Raw genomic sequence first — 23,815 nt, 5'->3', positions numbered from 1 at the left:
TGAACTCTGAGATGTGTAGAAACATCTGATCTGCTCAAGTTCCAGTAAAGACCACCAAACTCGATGGACGGCACTTCATCCTACAAGAAGATAAGAAGCCAAACACATTGCTGAGGCAACACAGGAGTTTAGCAAAGCTAAAAAATGGAAAATTCAATAAAATCCAACTGAGCAGGCCTTCCATATGCTAAAGAGAAACATTTAGGAGACAACAAGCAGGAGCTGAGGATGACTGCTGTAGAGGCTTGGCAGAACATCACCAGAGAAGACCCTCAGCACCTCAATCACAGACTTTCACTCATTGCATGCTGGGATATGTGCCCTCAAATGGGGGACCAGGTAGAAAAAGTGCCGTGTGACTGAAATGTCTGTAAATCCCCTTCAATGAAAGTCTGCAGTGTGCACTTTAATCACGACGTCTGAATTGTTGGATCTGTGAATTTAAACTGTGGAAGGGCCTTTTTCTTCAGAGGTTCGTATGTTACAGTTTTTCTCGATTGGTTTGGCTCATTTCTTGAAACCGAGATGACATTCTCAAAATAACATGGACAGATCTCCAAACCACCTTGCAAATGTTCACAACAGAATGGCATTTCTCATTGATTTCATCAAATTGCAAATGCCTTAGTACATGTCTCAAGTGTCTCAGTGCATCTTTGCAAATGGTTAAGTACAAGTAGCCTGCAGTTAGCACAATAAGCCCACATTTAGCACATTTTCCAAATAAATAGATCTTGCTGATCTAAACTGATTAGTTGATTCTCAGTCTAATGGTTGTTCTCTCCAAAACATGTCAGCATGATTTCATCGTGTAAGTCATCATATGCACAATAGTCTGTTCAATTGTCAAAATTAGTCAAGAACATAATACCATGAACACCATATATGAATTTCTTGGAACATTTGATAAATTCATGACAGTAATTGACAATCAGGTGAAATTAGAACTTGACCAACGAAGGAGGAGTTTCCCACATCTCAGATGACCAACCAAACAGTTTGTTTAGTTACCTGACAGGTGCTGTCTATTGTTGTGAATGCTGCCAAACGTGTATATATAGAGCTTGGCTAGGGCCAGTACCATTTGAACATGGAGGTACCTCACCAAGTAAATCAAGAAGGGCAACCTCCTGCTCGAGGAAGAAGAGGAGGAGGAGGAAGAGGAAGAAGAAGAAGAGGCGGAGGAGGAGTGAGGATGCGTGGTGGTGGAATAGGGGGAAGAGGCCGAGGAGCACGAAGACACCATGCTGTCCCGGATGAGATTCGGGCCACAATTGTAGACCATGTGGTTAACCATCGCCTGACAATGGCAGAGGCTGGGCCGAGTGCAGCCTAATGTGCCTCGCTCTACTGTCTCCTCCATCATCCAAACCTTTCGAGGGAAAACAGGTATGTACTCAGTCAATGATGGAGTCATTACAGTATACAGTACTGTGCATACTGTAAAGCAAGACATGTATAAACTCTTCATTCCGTGTGTGTGTGTGTAGGCCTACAGTACTGTAATATATTACCTCAATGTGATGTTGCAATATGATGTTACAGTACAGTAACTCATTCTGTAACAAATACGGCATACATTACGAATTGTCATACAGTGTTGTCCTTTGACTTCTACGTCTAGGATTGGACGACAACCTCACATGGGTGGCAGAAGAAAACTTCTCAATGAACAACAAGAACAAGAGATCTGTAACATGGTGATTGCAAATAATGCTCTCACTTTGAGACAGATCCGTGATGCAATCCTTCAAGACAATGCCATATTCCAAAATGTCAACTCTATCAGCATCTCCACAATAGACCGGGTATTGAAGAAGCATCAGATGACCATGAAGCAGATTTACAGGGTACCATTTGAGAGGAATTCTGACAGAGTGAAAGAGCTGCGTACCAGTATGTGCATGTAAGTCAGTTATTGGTTGTCTATTATAGTAACATTACAGTAAGCAGTGGTTCCCAATTTGTTTGGTTTTCAGTATCCTCTTTACCTTTAGAATCCAGCTTTATCTGACTACAGCATTTTGCCTAAAACTGCAACAGTGTTTCTCCCTCTTTGTGTCAAATACTCCCTGCAGTGCCTCTGCATAGGCCTGTACCCCAGGTTTGGAACCACTGGAGTAGTGGCCAGTAGCAGGCTATATTGAACTTGTGGAGGAGAACATAGAACAATCCCATGTAATTTTCTATTTCTGTTGTGTATGACTCCTCTATATGACTGATTTGATTTTTTTTACTCTATTGTAGAGAATAATGGCATTGGAAGGGAATGAAACATCTCACATCCTTGTATTTGTCGATGAGGCTGGTTTCAACCTGGCCAAGGGCCGCAGACGTGGCGTAACATCATTGGTCAGCGGGCCACGGTGGATGTCCCAGGCCAGCGAGGGGCAATTTAACAATGTGTGCTGCCATATCTGAGAATGGTGTGGCCACACACATCCCCAGTTTAGGCCCATATAACACTCAAAAGCTCCTCATTTTCTTGGACCGTCTTTATACACATCTGGTCCCAGAAAATGAGAGAGGTCTCGAAGGGCCTCACCTACCACACTATGTGATCGTGTGGGACAATGTAAATTTCCACCGTGGGCGCTCATCAGGGCCTGGTTCACCACCCATCCAAGGATGCTCATGGAGCTACTACCACCATACTCTCCTTTCCTTAATCCCATTGAGGAATTTTTTTCCGCTTGGAGGTGGAAAGTCTATGAACATCAGGCTCAAGACCAGAGATCCCTGCTCCATGCAATGGATGCTGCATGTGAGGACATTACAGGGGATCAGTGTAGGGGATGGTTGAGACATTCTTGCCGTTTCTTCCTCGCTGCATCGCAAGGGAAAATATCCGCTGCGATGTGGATGAGAATCTATGGCCAAACAGAGAGCAGCGCGTGGATGGCCAGGAGGATGAGGATGGTGGCCAGGAGAGGGACGGTGACGACAACAACCAGTGAAAGTTACCTTAGTTGTGAAACTTTATTTACTGTAAGCCCTACTGTAGGCTAGATATAATTTTTCTTGTTTTTTGTTTGTGTTTATATTTCGTACATGTACAGAATACTGTATACATTTTATGTACTCTAATGTATGGAAGTTACTTTATGTGTGTCAATAAAAATGATTACAATTTCCTTGGAAGTAGGAGTGCAGTGTGTCTGATGTCAAACTTTGGAGGCTGCTCTTACTGTAAAATCCTTTTTTTCAGTTTTATACATAATTGTATTCTGTTGGCTAGACCTCTGCCATAGTGACAAAACATCTAGGCATTTTGACTTGCAGTGCTTACACGATGCCAAAGGGACGATGCATTTTGGGGGCACTAACTATTTAAATGGGAAAGGAATTTAGTTTTGACACATGGGTAAACTATTTTGGGAGAGATACGAGCTTTTGCAGGTGATCCATGGTGTTGTGCTAAACCATCCAGGTTATTTTGGAAAAACGCACTAAGTGAATGCAAATGAGCCAACGCAATTGAGAAAGATCTTTGACATTTTGATGGTACTGACTCTTTATATGGGAAAGGAATCTATTTTGAAGCATGTATGAACAGTTTTGGGAAAGATATGACCTTTTGCTAGTGAGCTGTAATGTTGCGCAGAACTGTAAGACTGTTTGGCCAAATGATCTTATAGTTTTAAGAATGTAATTTCTGTTTCAAGAAATGAGCCAAACCAATCGAGAAAAACTGTAATATAGGCAGCGTTATGAGCGAGTGATTTTTTTTTTTTCATTTTTAATAATTATTCTGTAAACATTATATTAAAGGTGATTTATCGCATTAGGGGTTTATTTACATTTGTCTTGTTCTTGATGGTCCCTTTAAAGATCTGAAGCCTTACTTCTATCATTTCAAGCCGCCATTTTGTTTTGCTGTGACTCTCCTCCATTTTCGCATTTGTTGTCCGTGACTGATGGTCCTGGGGTGTGCTGCATGTGACGTCATTGCAGTGACTAAATAAAGGTTGGCGCACGCATCCCGAGATTATCCAAGCGGTGCATATTGCGGTTGCAATTCTTGATTTAATTGGTTTCTTGTCACTTCACTTTCTTGCTTACTTTTTCGACTTGAATGTCGGTGATGTTAGACTTCTTGGTTGCTTCTTCTGTCTGCTTATCTCTTTGTCTCGCCCTTCACGACTGTACATGTAGGATGTGAGCTCGAAGCTCTGCTTAGTCTTGAGGTTTTCCATCCTTCAGATCCCAATGTTTGTTGAGGTCTCCCAGCATTTCGTGGTCTTCTCACATTGCTGTCTTTTCGACAGATCCAGCCCTCCACTTCTCTAAGTGCTGTTAAGGACCTGACTGGAAGCCTCATGGAGCCCTCAAGGTGTTCGTGTGGGAAGATGAGGACCCCCTGGAGGTAGGGAATGATTTGTATTTGTCCTCCAAGCCTAAGACTCTCAAAGTTGGAAGCAACAACATAAACCATCGAGTTTTCAGGAGACGCCGCTGGCACTGCTGTGGTGTTGGTTTAGGGAGCCGCTGTGGCTCCTCCTGCTGTCCGCCATTTACTCGTACCGTCAGTGCCGTTCTGCTTTACGTTTAAAACAACAACAACAAAAAAAATGTAATACTAACAATACGAAGGGTTTCAAATGCAGAAGGATGTCTGTGGCTTTCCTTAGCAAGTCGGCTGCTTTGCAGTTCTGTAATTTGCTCCAATGGGTTGGCTTTGCTCACATATCTGGGCTTGCGTTCTCCCAGAGTGCCGTTTGCTACACAAAAGCCCATTCTGCTGTAAATCCCCCCAAGTATATTGAAAGCTCTTTAGTCGTCTACATGCTATAATCGGCAACAGGCGTGTCTGTCGAATTAAGAGCGCGGGCAGACCTCCCACGCAGCACTGGGACTCAGTGGGACCTCGTCTTGTGTCCACGGGCACAAAGCCACACACTAGCGGATAGGCTGTGCAAATAAAGTGAGCGGCGGCAGGCAAAGGATGTGGTGATAGCATCTGAAAATGTCAGCAGATGGAACGGGACTCACCATTTGAGCTGCAAAAGTGTTTATTCAGGGACACTGGTGGGATTCCATTCTTACAAGGCCGTGTCACTCGCCTCATGCAGGGTCAGGTTAAAAGGCACGTGGGACGCAGGCAGCAACATGGAAATCTGGTGCTCTATACGAGTATGCCACTGCAAACAGCAGATGAGCACAGTACTCGGCAAATTCATCCATCACTCTAACCGTTTTCCAAAGCTGTTTTTCCACAGATGCGTCGCAGGGAAGCTGGAGCCAATCTTATAAAACATCAGGCACAAGGCAGGAACAGCCACTGGACAAGACGTCAGCCATCACAGGGAGAAGACGTGATGCCAGCCTCACCTGTGCGTCTTTGGACTGTGTGAGGAAACCCACACAGACAAAGGGAGGACCTGCAGACCTCCACACAGGGTGGGCCGAGGACCTCAATCCCTGTCCACTTGTTGGGAGGCTGTCAGTGTGTCATCCATGTGCACTCCTGTCATATTCAAGGCACAAAAATGAAATAACCTTAGAAATGTGGGCCCTAAGATCTGGTGATGAGATTGAGGAGAGACGTCTGTGCCGACACCTCCACTGAAAAGGACAACTGATGAGATCTATCTGTCTATTATATAGTGCCTTTCATTTCTATCTATCTATCTATCTATTTATTATATAGTGCCTTTCATATCTATCTATCTATTATATAGTGCCTTTCATATCTATCTATCTATCTATCTATCTATCAATCAATCTGTCTATCTATTATATAGTGTGTGTGAACGATGGCCCGGACACAGACAGACGGACATCTTTTGTTGCACCCAACACACGTTTATTCACACTATAATATTTACAAGTTCCGTTAGTGCTCTTCCCAGTGCCTCCTGCACCGATCCCCCAATGTCCAGGCCACACAGTTCAACTGCCTTTCTCCCTTATATAGGAACCCAAATGGGCTCCAGCTGCTTCCTGGCATTCCTCCGCAGACACGCCCCAGTGTGGCAGAAGTGCCGGCTGCACACCCGGAAGCCCTCCAGGTGTCCCCTGTCGTCTTCCCCCCAGCACTTCCTGGTGTGGCGGAAGTGCTGGGCTCAAGGTTTCTTCAGGCACTGGGGCGCCGCTTGGCAGTGGCCACAGGCCTCTAGAGGGTTGGGCTTCCAAGCCCTCTACCTGTGGCCCCCAATACAACCAGGGCGGTCGCCCCCTCACAGTCTGGAGGAGGTACAAGCCCTCCTCCGGTCCTCCTGGGCATCCCAGCTGGGCTCCACCTCCAGCCAGATGCCACATGTGCCTTTCATTTCTATCTATCTATCTATCTATCTATCTATCTATCTATCTATCTATCTATCTATCTATCTATCTATTATAGTGCCTTTCATATCTATCTATCTATCTGTTATATAGTGCCTTTCTTTTATATCTATCTACCTATCTATCTATCATCTGTGAATGTTCTTTCTGGTTTTCTTAACACTTTGAGCTCCATTTTAAAGATTCAGATTTTTTTTTAATTTTGTCCTTTTTTTTTCTTTCTATGTTTCTACTTTGTGCGAAACAAATTCCTGACTTATAAAAGATTCTTTATCCGCCAGGGCTTACTGTTATCCCCTCTCTTGTTGAGTTTTTTGTTATATTTTTTGGATATTTATTGATGAACTGCCAGTTTACATAGAGTATAACAGTCATTTTCTAACCCACTAAATCCACAGCAGGGTTGCGGGGGGTCCTGGAGCCTATCCCAGCTGGCCCAGGGCACAAGGCAGGACAAACCCTGGACAAGGTGCCAGACACACACACACACACACACCACGCACTAGGGCCAATTTAGTTTTGCCAATCCACCTAACCTACACGTCTTTGGACTGCAGACACAGAGCGAGCATGTAAACTCTGGCCTCCTTACCACTGCGCCGCCATGCCACCCAAGCCATAGCAGAATGCCCCAAATCTCATGCTTTTCCCACACTGTCAGAATTGAGTGCTGTTGTAGTTCATCACCTCCCTCGTTCTTTTACATCTGTAACCCCAGCAATTTGAGAGACTAGCAAATCAGTCAGGAGACAAAGTTGCCCATTTGTTCATGTATTCTAGATAATATGCCAAAAATATAAGCAGAATACAAGTGCCGGAGTTGTCAAAATAAAATGAATACATGGTGGATGATAGAGTACCAGATGTGTCTCTGTCTTAGCATGTTGATTGGTGTTTGGTCTGACGTGGTCCAACTAGACCGTTGGATGGAGTGGCCTTCTCCATGAATGGCATAGCTGACAGAGAGTGAACATGGCCTCCTGCAGGCCTCAATTGTATCTGTTTCTAATGGTCGTTGAACTTCCAAATTAAGGCAGACTCAGTCACCACTCCAGTCCAGCAGCCTGTTCATGTCCTTTTATCTCACTTGTCTTGTCCATCTTGCTTTTAAACCTCCATCCTTCCATCCATTATCCAACCCGCTTTATCCTAACACAGGGTCACAGGGTTCTGCTGGAGCCAATCCTAGTCAGCTCAGGGCGCATGGCAGGAAACAAACCCCGGGCAGGGCGCCAGCCTACCGCAGTCATTGATTATTTTTTTTCTTTATGTTTTGTTCAATTATTTCATTATTTGTAAGACTTCATTTCTCATATTCTCTTATGTTCCTTTTATTTAGTTGGTGGAAGACCAAGGGGTGGGGCTACCCTGACATCACTGCAGAAGGACCGCCCTCAGCCTGTATACTGTGAGTTCATTGGTGTTCTAAAAGTCCAGTTATTAGAAGTATTGATGTTCTGGTTTATGGATTTTGCTCCTGTTTTTTTTTGTGGATTCTGAGAGTTGGGTTACATTTTGGGTCTTATTTGAAATGACTTTGAGGCAAATCCTTTTTTTCCTTTGACCATCTTGTCCTTTTTTTGTGTTCTCTTCTTCTTTCAGCTGCTCCCATTAAGGGTCACCACAGCGGATCATCTTCTTCCATATCTTTCTGTCCTCGTCCTCTTGCTCTGTCACCCCCGTCACCTGCATGTCCTCTTTCACCACATCCATAAATCTTCTCTTAGGCCTTCCTCTTCTCCTCTTGCCTAGCAGCTCTATCCTTAGCATCCTTCTCCCAGTATACCCAGCATGCATCTCTCCTCTGCACATGTCCAAACCAACACAATCTCGCCTCTCTGACTTTGTCTTCAAACCATCCCACCTGAGCTGACCCTCTAATGTCCTCATTTCTAATCCTGTCCCTCCTCGTCATTTCCTTATCATTTATGAAGGTTCTGCTTTGGCCTTATCCTTCCAAGCCTGAGAGGTTTTTGTTTTGGTTCCTCTATCTGTGGGGAATTTTTGATTGATTTCAGGACAAGGACTTTTAAAGTCCCTCCCCCCCAAGGTTTAGGCCTGTGCTGGCCGAGGGCTGCTAGTGGAGTTTGGGGTCAGCATATCTGGGGTGAGGCCTGGTTTATTTATTTTCTTTTTTTTTTTTTCATAGGCCTCACGTCCTTTCGCTATAGAGAATGCACTCAGAAGATGACATTTTTTCCTTCTCATGTGTGTTCCCACTGTTGCTGTAGGCTGAGAGAAATCCTACAATCGGAAGATTTCAATCTCGTTGCTTGTGTGTGATGAATTTTTCTGATCGGAGCTTTTTTGGCTCACCACTCCAACAGTTTAGGAAGAAAAAAAATGTTTTTCCAATAAACATCATCTGAGACTGGAAGCTGAACTGGCTCACGGGGCCTACTGGCTGCTGTGTACTGCGGACCCGACAGGCGGCTCTCAAGTGTGCCGGCGGTGGCTCCAGGCAGAGGGTTGTTGCTCTTATCAGCTCCTTTATACAATGCTGCTCTCCTTCCAAAAAATGAAAAGTAAATGTTTTAGTAATTCTAAAAGTCTAAGTACCTAAAGATGTAATGGATACGCTTGTTGGACCTTTAAGTTTTTCCTTCTCCCTGTTTTTTATTTAAACCACACTACTTTCCACTCCGCTTTCTCTTTCCCCGGCACTGGAAAAATGAAACTTCCTGCAGCGCTGAGGATTTGCTTTTAACCGGCGATGCTGCAATTTGATCAGCACTCATGGCCTCCATGGCTAATTATTTCATTTTTATTTTCCTGCCAGTCACTCTAAATTGTTTTTGAAAAAGGTGGGGTGTGACAATCCTGTCCCCTCTCCTGCTCTTCACCCGTCACTCTTTTGGGCTTGAATCCAAAACGTGTGCTGGCTGCTTGTGACCACTGGGGCACTTTGGCCAATCTTTTAAACTAGCGTTGGCCAGCTTTCCTAGTTTTATGAATCTGTGACTTCAGTTTGGTCAGTTGTTTCAATTCTGTTAATTTATTTTAACCAGTAGGGGGCACCACTGAGCCCTAAACCGCAGACACAGCGCCACCCAACACACCTCGATGTTCAAATTAAATCTGCAGCACACTGCTCTGCTGCTCCTTCTGCCCTCCCTGTGAGTGTCACCCACCGCCTTGGCTGCCGAGGACACGCAGTGGGCTTCTTTTAAACCATGTGACAGATAGGGGGCGCTGTCGTCCCCTTGAACCCTCGGATTAGATGCCAGACCCCTGATAAAAGTCCAAATATAATTTTTATTAAGACAAATAAGTGCACAAAGCACCCTCCACTCCACAATACTCATAAACACAATCAATACTCCAGTAATCAATAATCCTCCACTCTCCCAGACGCGTTTCCTCCTGACTCGGCTCAACCCTGGGATCTCCCACAGTCCTTTTTATAGTCCTTGACCCGGAAGTGTTTTCTCTCTCTGTCCATGTGACTGGTAACACTTCCAGGTCAGATAAAAACTCTTCTTCTTCAACCCGGACGTACGTCATTTCCTCTGTCCATGTGACTAGGATGCACTTCCGGGTTGTAGGAAAAACCATCGTCGTTCCTCCCTGCAGCGCCTTCTAGTGGCCCCCGTGGTATCCAGCAGGGCTGTGGATAAAAACTCCATTGTCCATAATTCCCTGCTGGCATTCAGTGCTCCACCTGGGGGTATTGGCCGCCCATATATCACAACCGCTACTGGGAAATGCTTCTGGGTGAAGCACATCCTGCTCATACAGAAACCACAGCAGTCTTCCCCCTTTATGTAGCACCCAAGGACCCCCGACAGTGCTGCTCTTTTACAGTCCAACTCCTATGCACTCCCTACAGGAGTTCTAACTGGGACCATCCTGGAGGGACACTGCCACCTATTGTGTGTGGAGTGATGAATGGCCTCTGGCATCCATATTTGCTCAGGCCATGCTTTAACTTTTTAACCTGATTGCTCAATTGCAGCTCCTTCCATGCTGTCCTTCCATGATGGACTCCTGGCTGGGTAAAGAGCCACTCTCTCCCCCGGTCAGGGTGCCAGTCCATTCTCCTTGGCACCAAATTATTTTATATGGTGGTCTTCACCAAGTACAGGCTCAGAGTATTTGCACCATTTTATATTTATAATGCATTAACAGTAAATTGTTCACTTTATAATGTCAACATACATGAACACTCAAGTCATATTAAAACCAAACTTAAGTTTTAGTAATATAAACTTTATTAGGCTCCCCTGTTCAGCTGCTTAATAATTCTTTGTACTTATATAGCGCTTTTCTCACTACTCAAAGCACTCAACAATTGCAGACTCAAGGGCCCAACAGAGCAGAGTCCCCATTGGCATTTACAGGATTCGAACCGGCAACCTTCCGATTGCCAGTGCAGGTCCCTAAACCTCAGAGCCACCACTGCGTTAACATAAATCTCTAATCAGCCAATCACATGGCAGCAACTCAGTGCATTCCGGCCCGTCAAGACCACCTGCTGAGCATCAGAATGGGGAAGAAATCCGACTAAAGTGGCTGTGAACGTGGCCTTGTTGTTGGTGTGCCAGACGGGCTGCTCTGAGTATTTCAGAATCTGCTGAGCTACTGGGATTTTCATACACAACCATCTCTAGGGTTTACAGAGAATGGTCTGAAGAAGGGCAAATAGCAATGAGTGGCAGATCTCTTAGTGAAAATGCCAGAGCAGAACTGCTAGACTGGTGTGAGCTGACAGAAGGCAACAGGAACTCAAATAAGCACTCATCACAACTGAGGTGTGCAGAAGAGCATCTCTGAACACACAACACGTCAAACCTTGTAGCAGGTGGGCTACAGCAGCAGGAGACCCCGCCGGGTGACACTCCTGACAGCTAAGAACAGGCAACTGAGGCTACGATTCACACAGGGTTACCAAAACTGGACAACAGAAGGTAGGAAACATGTCACCTGGTCTGACGAGTCTCAATTTCTGCTGTGACATGCAGAAGGCAGGGTCAGCAATGTGAAAGGATGAATCCAATCCTGCCTTGTATCAACGGTTCAGGCTGGTGGTATGATGGTGTGGCGGATATTTTCTTGGCACACTTTTGGCCCCTTAGTTCCGACTGAGCATCATTTAAGCCTATCTGAGTATTGTTGCTGACCATGTCCATCCCTTCATGACCACAGTGTGCCCATCTTCTGATGGCAACTTCTAGCAGGATAACCCGCCATGTCACATGGTATGGTGTAAGGAACTTATCAGAATCGGGTGAAGTTAATCGGTCAGTGCAGGGGCCGCTGCTATTTTTAATAAATAGAAATGATTTGGACAGGAATACAAAGAACAAGCTGGTGAAGTTTGCAGATGATACCAAGTGAGGTGGTTTGGCAGATAATCTCAAGTCCATTGAATCATCACAGAGGGACTTGGACAGCAGACAGGCTTGGGAAGATTTCTGGCAGATGAAGTTTAATGTCAGTAAATGGAAAGAATTACATGTGAGAAGTAAAAATGTGTGGTTTGAATACACAATGGGCGGTCTGAAAATTGAAAGTCCACCTTATGAGAAGGATTTAGGAGTCATATTGGACTTGACAGTGGCCATTAAGAAGGCTAACAGAATGTCAGGTTATATAGCGCTTTGATGTGTGCAGTACTATTCATAGGAGGTTCTGTTCAGTGTTTATAACACACTGGTGAGGCCTCATCTGGAGTACTGGGTGCAGTTTTGGTCTCCAGGCTACAAAAAGGACATAACAGCACAAGAAAATGTCCAGAGAAGAACAACTAGGCTGATTAGAGGACTACAGGGGATTAGAAGCTTAGTGGATTGTTAAATAATCTTGAATCAGTTGAATGATCACTTAGGGACTTGGATAGCAGACAGACTTGGGCAGATATGAGGCAGAAGAAATTCAATGTCAGTAAATGGAAAGGATTACACGTAGGAAGTAAAATGTCAGGTTTGAATACACAATGGGAGGTCAGAAAATTGAAATTACACCTTATGAGAAGGACTGAGGAGTCACAATGAACTCTAAGCTATCGACTTCCCATCAGTGTTCAGAAATCATTAAGAAGGCTAACAGAATGTCAGGTTATATAGCGCCTTGATGTGTGGATTATAAGTCACAGGAGGTTCTACTCAGTCTTTATAACACACTCGTGAGGCCTCATCTGGAGTACTGGGTGTAGTTTTGGTCTCCAGACTACAAAAAGGACATAACAGCACAAGGAAAGGTCCAGAGAAGAGCGACTGGGCTGATTAAAGGGCTACAGGGGATGAGTTATGAGGAAAGAGTAAAAGAGCTGAGCCTTTACAGTTTAAGAGACCTGACTGAAGTGTTTAAAATGATGACGTGAATTAGTCCAGTGGATCGAGACGCTGACTTTAAAATGAGTTCATCAAGATCACGGGGACACAGCTGGAAACTTGTGAAGGGTAAGTTTCACACAAACATTAGGAAGTTTTTCTTCATACAGAGAACCACAGACACTTGGAATAAGCGACCAAGTAGTATGGTAGACAGGAGGACTTTAGGAACCTTCAAAACTCGACTTGGTGTTATTGTGGATGAATTAAGTGGATTGGACAGAACTGGCGAGCCTTGTTGGTCTGAATGGCCTGTTCTCGTCTCAGTTGCTCTAATGTTCTAATCACATGTCACACGCATGCACATAGGGGACAGCTTATGCACTCTGGTGATTGTAATTACCTGCCACTCCAGGGTTTGGCGCCATGTCTCAATGCTTGCTCTCTTCCTAGCTCTGCAGACCGGATGATTGGCAGCTGTTACACCTCTGACGCCCCTTCTGGTGTCCATCCACCTGAACCCGCTTCCTCCTGCTGGTAGGACTTGTCACCAGCGGTTCGGCCGCCCTGAAAACCATTCACTTTGGAACTTGTGTCTGAAAAGATATTTTCACAATTATTGCTTGTTTTCTTTTGCTTTGCTGCATTCCAGTTATAGGGGGGTCACCAGGGTGGTGCACCCAACTCTTCATTATGGTCTTTCTGTTCTCTTGTGCACATGTGCTGCCTCACCTGTGGTTCTGCTAGGGTGGTCTCACAGTCGTTCGGTATATTTACTATTTGGGGTAACTCTACATTTCTCAACCTCCATTCTTTTTGGCTTCTTTTAATAGGGTGTGACTCACTGCTGAGTTTGATTTCATAATTTCCAATGCATCCTTTTCACTAACAGAGCTTCCATTTCTTTCCCCCTCACATGGACCCCCTAAACCCCATCAGCAATCCATCATTCATTCCATTTTTTCCACTAGTCCAGTGATGTCATGAAATGCCAACATATAATCTGATTTTACAGAAACCGGTTATGTTTTATTTTTACCACACGTCATGTGCTCTCTGCACACATAAAGCTGCACATTTCTATGTTTTCCGGTGGTCTGTTCAGAAGATTTTTGAGCCCTCCATGTTTATTCATTGTGAACACAGGCGTGCTGCTGATAGGACGAGGCTAACGAAGGCTCCGTTACTCTTCTCTATTTCAGGAGGCGTCGGATTGGCTTAGAAATGTGACACTCGGCAAACCGTCTAATTATCCCCACCCACTGTTAAGCCAAATGGCCGTCCTCAAACACATGGATTGTATGATACTGGGACTACAAATCCCATCAGGCAGCAGGAGTGCACTACAGGTAAAGTTTCCAACCGGCCAAAGTGCAATCTCAAAGACCACGGGGTACGTTATTCTATATATACTGTACTGCATATGCTCGCTGGCCACTTTATTAGGTACGTCTTGCTAGTACCAGGTTGGACCCCTCTTCTACGCAGTCATCTTCCTTTGTGATGCTGTTTTCTCAGCATCGTAGCAACTTTTTAATTGCATCAGCAAAAAATGTTTTTGGTTGAGCCGCATAGCCACTGATGCACCGCTGCTTTCACATCATCATCATCATGGTCACATGGCAGTAGCTGGATGTCCAGAGTCCTCTGCATCCATCACACTACTACTACGACTCTGCGAGAGAGAACTTTATCCCCATACTGAACACACGTGCGGAGATGAACTGGTGCTCCTGGTACACCACCTGACCACAAAAAGCGTAAGACAGAACGCCATTCCTCTTTGGTGCAATTTATAAGTTTAACACAGCCATCTTCATCACAGGGTGACAACTCTTAGACTAAAATGCAAGAACAGCCGACTTGCCAGACAGAACGAGTCACATGACACTCTCAGACGCGACCAATCACTACTCCTCCCACCTTCACCATTTCCAAGGAAAATATAAAAGTCCCTCATATGTCCAAGAGTACACCTTTTAAGGTGCCAGGAAGGAAGGACAGGGCATCCCGTCCAGGACTAAAGAAGGATTCATACCCATCATGGGAGGATCAGGTGAAGGGGCTTACTGAGTGCAGGTCACCCCCTCACACGACAGGTGGCAGTGTTCCTCAAGGCTGGACCAGTTTAAGACACCCGCAGGGTTGCATGGTAATTGGAGTCCGGAGATGCAGCACTGTTGGGGTCTTTGTGGACCGCCAAATGGCACTGCCAGGGGAGGACTGCCCTGGCGTCTACATGATCCAGAAGTGATTTGGACACTAGAAGCAATTTCCGAGTCACACTTAAATCAAGTTGGAAGGCAGTGGGCAATGCTATCTTGGAGGAGGAAGGAAGATGGTGAATGGTATATTTTTGCTGCAGTATGTATGAAGAAGGTGTTTTGTAAAATAAAATTCTTTATTTGAACTTGGAATTGCGTTGGGTATTGTGGCTGTGGTTTTAGGGCTCAGTAGTGTCCCCTAATGGTTACAATTGGCATAGTTGGCAGGATGTCTAATTGGCAGGGATTGCAGAACCTTGTTTATTGTCACCAGAGCTTGGACCCCCCTAGTGGTTACAATGTAAACCTCCCCACTCGCAAGGGGCCAATTAACACTACGATCACAGACATGTAGACACACAGACAGACACACCAGCAGCCTGTTTGTCTACTGTAACACTCGGCCCGACGGATGTTTGGAAGACGCCGAATATCTTAAAGGAGCTGCGTTGTGTGTAAAGTGAAGTGGGCATGTTACTGTGCACATCCTAATGACATGAGAGACGTTTTAAATCCATCTTCAATAACATCCAACAGCAACGACATTCATTTCTATACCCCGTTTTCATAAAAAATGACTTGATCAAAGTGCATTGCAAACGGTGAAAGAAAATTACAGTTAGAAAGTAAAAATAGAAAATCCCTAAGAGAAGACGGGTAAGTGAAATTATAACTTCATTTAGGCAGTTTTCAAGTCTCTGCTGGCTACAATGAGAATAGTTGGTGTCTGCTTTGACAAATATGTGCTCTGGTCAGATAGCCAGGGAGGAGATGATTGCAGTGGGAAAATAAAAAGAGACGAGCCGCACTCGATGAGCAGTCTGATGTCTCTCAGGGGACGTCGTCGACCACAGCTTGGGAAGCTTGTGTCTTTATTTTTTTATCTTTTTTTTCACATTGCTTCCCAGAATAATAATAATAACATAGCATAATGTACCATTCTGTCATATTCTCAAACCCCCTTAATCCAGTTCAGGGTCGTGGGGGTTACAGCTGAGCCCAGCAGCACGGGGCACAAGGCAGGAAAAGGGTGCTGTCAGGGTGCCAGAACCTACATAATAATAATAATTTAGTTATAATAATTCAGCAGTTCATTTACATAGCATTATAAATAAAGCTATTTATTAAATTTTGCTTATGCCCTGTTGTTGTTCTGACCTAAACTAAAACGATCTTTACTTCTTATCAGGGGATCTGTTATAATAGGAGGGCGTCATTCCAATGATCAGCACAGATACTGGGACTACAAATCCCATCAGGCAGGAGGAGTGCACTGCAGGTAATAGAGGATATCGTGCGCACAATGTTTTCAACCGGCCAAAGCGCAATCTCAAAGACCACGGGGTACGTTATTGTATATATACTGTACTGTATATACTCGCTGGCCACTTTATTAGGTACGTCTTGCTAGTACCAGGTTGGACCCCCTTTGCCTTCAGATCTGCCATAATTATTCATGGTATCAATTTAACAAGATGCTGGAAACATTCCTCAGATTTTGGTCTATATCGACTTGCTGCAGATTTGTCGGCTGCACATCCATGATGCAAATCTTCTGTTCCACCACATCCCAGAGGTGCCCTATTAGATGAGATCTGGTGACTGTGGAGGCCATTTGAGTCCAGTGAAGTCATTGTCATGTTTGAGATGATTTGAGCTTTGTGTTGTGACGAGTTATCCTGCTGGAAGTCGCCATAAGAAGATGGGCAACACTGCGATCACAAAGGGATGGACTAAGAGGCCCAAAGTGTGCCAAGAAAATACCCCCCACACCATTACACCACCACCACCAGCCTGAATGGTTGATACAAGGCAGGATGGATCCCTGCTTTCATGTTGTTGATGCCAAATTCTGAGCCTACCATCTGCATATTGCAGCAGAAATTGAGGTTCATCAGACCAGGCAACGTTTTTCCAATTTTCTATTGTCCATATATATTTGAGGCACCTGTTTGAATTGTAGCCTCAGTTGCCTGTTGTTAGCTGACAGGAGTGTCACCCAGTGGGGTCTCCTGCTGCTGTAGCCCACCTGCTTCAAGGTTTGATGTGTTGTGTGGTCAGAGCTGCTCTTCTGCACACCTCGGTTGTTATTTGAGTTTGTGTTTCCTTTCTGTCAGCTCACACCAGTCTGGCCATTCCCTTCTGACCTCTGACCCAGAGAACCGCTGCTCACTGATATTTTCCCTTTTTCAGGCCATTCTTTGTAAACCCTAGAGATGATTGTGTATGAAAATTCCAGTAGATCAACAGTTTATGAAATACTCAGAGCAGCCCATTTGGCACACCAACAGCAATGCCACATTCAAAGTCACTTCAGTCACCTGTCTTCCTCATTCCGATGCTCAGATGGAACGCCTGCAGGTGGGCTTGACCAGGTCAATAGGCCGGAATGCATTGAGCTGCTGCCATGTGATTGGCTGATTAGAGATTTGTGTTAACAAACAGTTGAACAGGTGTACCTAATAAAGTGGCAGCTGAGTATATTGTTATTATTTGTTTATATTACTTAAACTTACGTTTGGTTTTAATTTGACTTTAAAATGCCTTAAAATGCATTGAGTTGCTGCCATGTGATTGGCTGATTAGATATTAGAACAGGTGTACTTAATAAAGTGGCTGATGGGGGTGTGTGTGCATACAAGTCTATACATAAAATATCCATCCATTTTTCTTACCCAGAGCAAGAGCACAGGGCCACAGTGACGCTGTAGCCTATCCCAGCAGCACTGGGCATAAAATGTTATGATTGTTAATTTTATTACTATTATTGTTATTGGTATTACTAATCAGCTTGTTTATATTGCCTTTTTCTTTGAATACAATTCAGTGAGCTTTATGAGAAAGAATTAATCTGTGACTGAAACTGTCAAGTTTTCTTTCATTTTATAAAATTTATTTTTCCTTTTTTAGTCATTCTGGCGTGCATTTTGACTATAATGTATGCATATCTATTTATGTGTGTATCTATCTATTTATATCCCATATATACATATATATATTTATTTATTTATTTATTTAAAGAGCTTTTGTAAATAAAGCCAATTTCTATCTTATCTAATCCAATACCAGTTACCATAAGATACATTTATAAAGGTAAAAACAGATTCTACTGAAATTATAATATTTATGTATAGATATAGATATATGGTGTGTGTGTGTGTGTGTGTATATATATATATATAACTAGCAGAATACCCGATTCGCAGCGGAGAAGTAGTGTGTAAAAGAAGTTATGAAAAAGAAAAGGAAAAATTTTTAAAATAACGTAACATGATTGTCAATGTAACCTTTTGTAAGTAGTGCCTGGAGGATTCAGTGTGTTGAAACTCGAGAGACAGCGTGTGTATTAACTTGTGGATTTTTCTGTGAGTATTTGGTGGCAGTCTGACGAAGTTGCTTCGGAAGACGGCGTTAGCCGTGGAGCTCAGCTCAGAGCGAAATGAGGTGAATGGGAGGGGAGATGATGACGTGACTCCCCACCGCCTTAACTGTCAATCCCCACAAACACAGTCTCGAATTTGCATAAGCACACCCCTTCACCTACAATTTTAACTTAGTTACAAAGTGATCAAAACTCTCGTTTATATCCTGCGTCCTCTCATTAAATTTGTATCCCGCATTACCCGTGGGCATGAGAATCGCCAGCGGTAGCCTGTCTATGAACTTAATTTAAACTTTAGGTTTACGTCGTGCTTTGTTTCTGAAGTAGCAGCACTCATGAATATGGTAGTATGTGTCACTCGCTCGCTTCTTATTGTTTCGCTGCCTTCTCAATTATATAATACATGTTTTCTTCAGCGCTTTTTGGAGCTCTTCCTGGTTTTCTATGTACTGCGTTGACAGTCAGTTCACGTGATTACGTGGGAGGCGTGATGATGTCACACAAAACTCCGCCCCCCACGGCTTTCGAGCTCAACTCCATTACAGTAAATTGAGAAAAATACCTTCCAGTTATGACCCTTACGCGTAGAATTTCGAAATGAAACCTGCCCAACTTTTGTAAGTAAGCTGTAAGGAATGAGCCTGACAAATTTCAGCCTTCTACCTACACAGGAAGTTGGAGAATTAGTGATGAGTCAGTGAGTCAGTCAGTCAGTCAGTGAGTGAGTGAGTGAGTGATTGAGGGCTTTGCCTTTTATTAGTATAGATTAATGATTAATATGTTTATACAGTATGTGTGTATATATATATATATATATATATATATATATATGTGTGTGTGTCTACCTGCGGGGAGCTGGCACCCTGCCTGGGGTTTGTTTCCTGCCTTGTGCCCTGTGATGGCTGGGATTGGCTTCAGCACCCCCCCGTGAGTCTGTAGTTAGGGTATAGCGGGTTCGATAATGGATGGATACGTGTATACTGCGTGTGTGTGTGTGTGTGTGTGTGTGTGTATATATATATATATATATATATATATATGGGTATGTATGTATTGTATGTATGTAAAATATTTATATGTGTGTGTGTGTGTTTACACCGATCAGCCACACGATTACATCCATCTACCTAACATTGTGCAGATCCTCCTCAGGCCACCAAAGCTGCCCTGACCCACTGAGGTGTGGACTCCACAAGATCTCTGAAGGTGTCCTGTGGTATCCGACACCAAGACGTTAGCAGCAGACCCTTTAAATCCTGTAAGTTGTGAGGTGAGGCCTCCATGGATCAGCCTTGTTTTTCTAGCATGACTGGATTGAAATCTGGGAGATTTAGAGGCCAAGGCAACACCTTGAACTTTTTGTCATGTTCCTCAAACCATTCCTGAACAGTTTTAGCAGTGTGGCAGTTCCATTATCCTACTGAACGAGGTCACTGTCATCAGGAAATGCTATAGCCATGTAGAGTGTATTCTTGTCCATATTAACTCCTTCCAACACATCACCTTCAAGAACTGACTGTTCACTTGCTGCCTAATATATGCCACCCCATGACAGGTGCCATTATAGCAAGATAATCCATGATATTTACTTCACCTTTCAGTGCTTTTAATTCTGAGGCTGATTGGTGTTTGTATGTACTGTATGTATCTATGCATGTATGCATGTATGTATGTATATGATAAAGTATATATGTCACCATATCATATGATATAAGGTAATAAAACACGATGCTGCTGCACTTGGCCCATGTGCATCCCAGTGTGGAGGAGGAGGATGAACTGCAGTGGCTTCTTTAAGCACATATGAACTCAAAAATGTGTAATTTATGACTGCACAGGGAGGGCGATACGTGAGAAGATGATGAGAAAGCAGACGTGTGGGTTTGCTGCCTGGGCCCCGGGTGCAAATGAAAACTGCAGCGCAAAGGAGTGTCAGCTCCCCGCCTGTTCTGCGCTGGATACAAATCCCATCTAATAATACATGGCTGGGCTCCCAGAGTAGCAGGGTGCCTCAGATCTGTGTGAGAAGAGCTCAGCAAGTTTGAATCCTTTGGAGTTGTGTGTCTCTAAATAAAGTAACCTCTTATTAACTGTTCAAATTGAAGGCAGCCATCTCTGTTCTCACGCAGCACAAATGGTCTGCTTAAAAATTCAAGCCTTTCCAGTTGCATCTGGAAAACTTTCTCCTAGAGGGACCTACAAGGCAGGTCTGCGTGCATGTGTGTGTATGTGTATGAATGTGCGTGTGCATACCCAAACAATTAGTGTGGTCTTCTAGCTGCACGAGGCTGCCACTTCAATCCCCACGACTAACTCACTGTGTGAATAAAGCAGATCATTAATCCTATTGGGAAGTGTCCTTGCTATTTGACTATGAAAAGGATCTATCTATCTATCTATCTATCTATCTATCTATCTATCTATCTATCTATCTATCTATCTATCTATCTATCATATAGTGCCTTTCACATCTATCTATCTATCTATCTATCTATCTATCTATCTATCTATCTATCTATCTATCTATCATATAGTGCCTTTCACATCTATCTATCTATCTATCTATCTATCTATCTATCTATCTATCTATCTATCTATCTATCTATCATATAGTGCCTTTCACATCTATCTATCTATCTATCTATCTATCTATCTATCTATCTATCTATCTATCTATCTGCGACAGGACCGAAGTGTTTTCGTAACTCCTGATGTTTTTTTAATGGCTGACTTTGTGTACTGGTTTTCCCTCTTTGGCCGATTAGCACTTCACTCCCCCACCTTCATCTCTTCATACGCACTGCTGTGATTTTAAACGTAACACGCTGACTTTATAACAACACCTTTCTTTCACAGTGCATCAGAGGGAGGATTATATGGCTGACTTGTCCAGTTTACAGTAAGATCCACACATCGGAGATAACAGTCTTTGAGTGTTTCTCTGAGGATGATGGCAGCTCTGGATGATGTGTTACTTGTGTTGTCGTCCCCAAGGAGATCCCCTCCCTGCTAGTGACATCTGGAGAGTGACTTACGGTGCAGTGCTGCAGTCAAATTGAGCCCCAAAAGAGCTTCTCCTGCTGGCTAACGTAGAGGCTGAGGACTAATAAAGCTTGACTTCCTTTATGAATGACTTGGGACATCAGAGTCCATGAAGCACACACACACACTGGTCGCTGTTGGGAGGGTCTGGATGCTAATGTGGATTCCGTGCTTGGACTTTTATTGCTTCTGCTGCTGCTGTGCCACCCTGAGTTTACTGCTCATCTTCATTAAAAATGTTTTCAGTGTGGCTCATGTGATTCTTGGAGATATTCTTGGTAATGACACACTAATCCTTGCAGACCCAGATGCCCACCATGGCGTTGTGTGTGAGCCTGTTGAGGTGCACATATAACAGTAATGTCAGTCTCCTGGGTTCGTCTTTCCCCTCAGGCGGTTTGGCTGCTGGAGAGGACCAGGTGGGAGAAAACGTGACTGTGAGTACAGTGTGTGACCACTAGGGGGTGTTGCAGCACCCAAAGGCCCAAACAAAAGTTCCAGTTAAAATAAAAATGTTATTATATTAAACTAAGGGGCTTTGCCCCCTGCTTGCTTCGCCCCCGGGAACGCGCTATGCGCCAGCCACTTTGCATCTCTGGATTTCACTTTCACCAAACAACAAATCTTTTAATTCTCGCAGATACGCCTCTTCATTGGGAGACAACACTACTTCTCACTACCTGTAACACGAATTAGACGATCTCCGAGTCTCTGACTTAAAGTTTAAATCTGAACAATATATTCAATTTCTTTTCACTGTTCCGTTATTTCACCGTTTAATAATTTCCAGTTGTTTGCGCTAATGCGATCTTTACTATCCTTTTTTTTTGAGACTTTTGAATTTTTGTACTTTCATTATCTCTAACCTGCTCTGCATGTGTATCGCACCAACGTTTTTGAATTCTTTATGACGTTCTACTTTGTCATCTACTCTTTGTCTTTTATTTTCAGCGTTGTTACTCTCACTTCTTCTTCTTCTTCTTTCAGCTCCTCCCTTTAGGAGTTGCCACAGCGGATCATCTTTTTTAATATTACTCTCACTGCACGACTCAGAGTATTTATATCACTGTATCTGAGTGTGAATCACAGCAGCAGCTGATCGGAAAGAGATTTATCGGTATACGGCATTAAGCACACGCTGTCTCAGCCACGGCAAAACATTTTAAAGCCTTTCCTGTACGGACCTCGCGGTTCAGAAACAGTTTCATCCCAAGAACTTTAAATGCACTCAATCAAGTGCTCCTTGTAGAACTGTTAGGACTTATAAGTACAATCACCTCACTGTAAACTTGCACTACAGTTATAATATCTCACAACCTGGGCCACTTTATAAAGCGCGTATTTACATATGATGACGATATCATTTTTAAGGTGAAATGCAGCAAAATATGTTTGTTAAATTATACAGATAAAACGTTAACTTCATTTAAATAATCTGTATTCTTCACTGGGAGTGTCTTTAAGGATAGAATAATTAAACATGTACTACGAAGATATTTCAATGTTCCTTAAACGTTTTGAAGAATCGGCGCTAAGCTTACAGATGGCTTAACGTCTATTACAGAGCTGATTGTGTGGCGATCGGTTATTTGAGGAAAGAAAAGCAAGGACTGCAGTGACGGCTACGCCAATAAATATTGAATATAAAACAGAAAGAGAAAATAACAACACAGCTAAAAACGCAGCGACAAATTTCGACAAAAGATAAATGCTTGTCATGAGCACGAGGCTCATGAAACACATGTTTAATAACGTGCTTTAGCTCCTATCATCATGAAAATGACATCACGTATACATCTCAGTATTTTAGTTATTCAGAGAGCTGTAATATCACAAATGTAATGGACTCTGTGCCCAGTTGGAGGAAGAGAGCCGGTTTAAGAAGCAAGTAGTGATTCACACACATAGAGCACATACGAGTAGAAGATCAAATACAAAACAAAGCATTTAACGTGCTACTTTAATTACGATGTGATTTGAGAAACTGGTTAATTAAACGATTTTAAGATGAAGTTTATAATGTTCTGCTTTAATGACAAAATAAACAACGTGATTAATGTGGAAATGTCGAGATTGAAGTTGACATTTCGTGCTTTTTCCCCACCGTGTGCCTTTTTTCTCTGTACCCTAATAAACTTTCATATGACACTCAGACGGTGGGCTTACAACTCTTCTTTTCACGGCGACTTTGATATGTGACTTCTTTTTTATTTCCGGCACTGTGCGATTTTGTGGATGTGAGCTTTCAAATGTCACTCGATCAACTTCCTTTTGTTGATTATTCCACGGTTTATTTGAACAAATAGTATGTTTTTCCTTTGCCTCCACTTGGTATTCGCTGAAATTCTTATATTTTCCCTGTGCTTTTCCCATTGTCTTTTCACAGAAGGCTGCGCTTAAGGGCGATTTATATTGATTTGCATATTCAAAGAGGCGTAATTCTGGGAGGAGTTGGGGCGTTACATAAAGCGCGTGCACGAGCGTTAGTTTTCACGCTGATCGGGATTTATGTAGCGGAAGAACATGGAAGTTGGAGTACGCACAGATTCCTGCATCTGATTTTTTTCTGT

At 43.5% G+C, this 23,815-nt stretch overlaps 1 long non-coding RNA gene across 1 annotated transcript; it reads left to right on the top strand.

The window, feature by feature from the left end:
• Nucleotides 1–3,718: 3,718 nt before the first annotated feature.
• On the top strand, nucleotides 3,719–9,508 carry LOC120526311. Its single transcript, XR_005633114.1, has 3 exons — nucleotides 3,719–4,366; nucleotides 7,625–7,693; nucleotides 8,435–9,508. It is a non-coding gene; the product is annotated as an uncharacterized LOC120526311 (long non-coding RNA).
• The last annotated feature ends 14,307 nt before the right edge of the window (nucleotides 9,509–23,815 follow it).

This window comes from Polypterus senegalus, chromosome 3 (genome assembly GCF_016835505.1).
Source record: "Polypterus senegalus isolate Bchr_013 chromosome 3, ASM1683550v1, whole genome shotgun sequence".
NCBI lineage: Eukaryota > Metazoa > Chordata > Cladistia > Polypteriformes > Polypteridae > Polypterus > Polypterus senegalus.
This window is presented reverse-complemented; position numbering and strand designations above follow the sequence as displayed.